Below are 2,447 nucleotides of genomic sequence, written 5' to 3'. Positions count from 1 at the left end.
AGGAATGCTTTGACTCTTCCTATTCTTCAGTTTTTTCTTTAAACCCCCAGAGGTTTAATTCTTTATTAATTTCTCAGAAATGATCTTTACTCACCAGGGGTAAAAAAAAAAAATTGAGCAAAATTATCAGTGTTACCATTGGTCATTACCTTTAACCTGAGCTTTGGTTGTTGTTGTTTTTTTTTGTTTTTGTTTTTTTTTGTTGTTCTGTTTTCATTTACATCAATGTGGCTGTATATGATGTCCTGGATCAGCTTCCCGTTCTGCATGGCTTTGTATCAATATTCCCATATTTCTCCAAATTTTACAATTTCTGATTTTTTGTGCGATGGTGGATGGACCATCTCTAATGCATGCTCATTTGACTTGCTTTTATATTGATGGTGATACTTGTACTGATCCGTTCACCATCTTTCAGCTTCCTTCCCTCATGACCAATACTTACCTCTGTGGTATGATACAGTTGAAGAGAGGCCTTGAAGACACAATCTCTGATTATAGAGAGGGGACCCAAATATTTAAAACATGGGAATTGGACTTCTTTGCTAGTATTCATTTGTACCAATATTTTAACTAGAGCCAAGACAAAGCATCTGTCTGCTTCAGGTTTCCTCAGCATCAAGTATATAACAATTTTAAAAGAGGATTTTACTTGGGTTAAAGAACTACCACAGTGGTTCTGAATCTCTTTGTAAAATTGCTTAAATTATGCAGTTTTATCTTAGACCAACTCATCCTGGAAAGAAGTCATTCATAGCTATGCCATTGAACTTTGGGAATTGCATTTTTTTTTTAAAACTAGTCGTTTATTTGTTTTCCATGTTCCTTCATTTACCACCTTGTTTGTGGCCCTCAAGATGCCTGCCTGCCTTGCCTGCCTGGCCTGTACCTTTAGTACCAGCTCTGACTCTAATTGCCTGAGAATAGGTCACAAAAATATACATTTAAATATACACCATAAAAGAGCATTATCTTGCCTTTACAACTGAGTATAATAATGAAAGTGTCTGGATTTTTTTCCTTTTTATATGTAATATCAGTGGAGTCTACCTAAGCACTTTTTGGACAGCACCTTCCACTGAAGACCTCCAAGTACTCATTATATTCTGTAGTTGATAGAGCCACTGCCTCTGGGAAGGCTGGGCAATGTTTTTCCTTGCCAGAACACTAGGCAAAGTGCTGAGAGAGATCAACTGATTAGGCTCCATAAAATGGTAATCCTGCTTTTCTGAATACAAAAAGAGAACTCAAAGAAAAGGAGCAGGGGTGGGGGAAAGCTGAGGTTTGGGTACCCCATGGATCTGGCAGAACTATTTCTTTTCTGTCAGGACACAATCTCCTTTCCAGGAAAGTCTGACCTATTCTTTTGGATGGAGACAAGAGAAGTTGAGTGACTTGCCTAGAGTCACACAGCCCAGATGATAAACCAATTCACTTCAACAAAGAGGGCAAAACTTTATGTGAGATACTGGGAATACAAAATTTGAAAAATGACCTTTCCTTTTAGGAATTTATAGCCTATTAGGGGGCATTCCTCTTCACAGATAAGCTTACTACAAGTAAGAGTAGGTTCAGGGTAAAAGAGAGATCCAGATATAATGCTCTAGAAAAATCTGAGGAAGGAGACAGTACCTACAGGAAGGGGGAGGGGTGATATCCATAGGAGATCATGAAGGAGGAGGCACTTGGGTCAAGCATTGAAAGAAAAGAAGAATTTTGACAGGCTAGGATGATTGGAAGTCTCCTGTTAACTCATGGCAAAATGGATCATAGCGTCTTTAAAAGTGGTCTCCTCTCCCCAGTCTAATTTCCCATTCCCTCAGTGAGCTAGCTCAACTGGGTTTGAGGCACAAAGCAATCTGATAATCTGACTAAAGTAATTCACCCTGAGGTTGTGAGGGTTAACCCACTGCAAAAGGAGTCATTTGCATTTTAAAAGAGAAGCTGCAAATGAATCCCTAATTGTAGACTAGGGGTGTGTGTGTGGGGGGGGGTGTCCTACAGAAAATGTATGATATTAAACTAGATGACCTCTAAGATGCTTTGAGATTCTAAGATTTTATGATTCAAATATAGGACACATTTTCCTAAAGGGTTAGAGTTTACTTAGTCAACACAAGGTAAAACTGTTTTTACCATATCTAGAAGACCAAAAATAACTTCTGATTTTCTTTGAAGCTCAAATTTGCACAAAGGAACCTTAAAATGAGAACTCTTTCTCAAGACTCCAGAAGATTTTATTTGGATGCCCTGTGATTCACATCAAAAGACTTCAGGGTGAATTAGGATGAACTACTTCAGGGTGACCCTAGAACTAGCAACTACATTGTGAATCTTTAGAAGTCAGGAATCTGGGGAAAGAAAGAAAGAAAGAAAGAAAGAAAGAAAGAAAGAAAGAAAGAAAGAAAGAAAGAAAGAAAGAAAGAAAGAAAGAAAGAAAGAAAGAA

The sequence above is a fragment of the Vombatus ursinus genome, unplaced genomic scaffold, assembly GCF_900497805.2.
Source record: "Vombatus ursinus unplaced genomic scaffold, bare-nosed wombat genome assembly UNPS02009824.1, whole genome shotgun sequence".
Lineage (NCBI taxonomy): Eukaryota > Metazoa > Chordata > Mammalia > Diprotodontia > Vombatidae > Vombatus > Vombatus ursinus.
Note: the sequence above shows the minus strand (reverse complement) of the source record.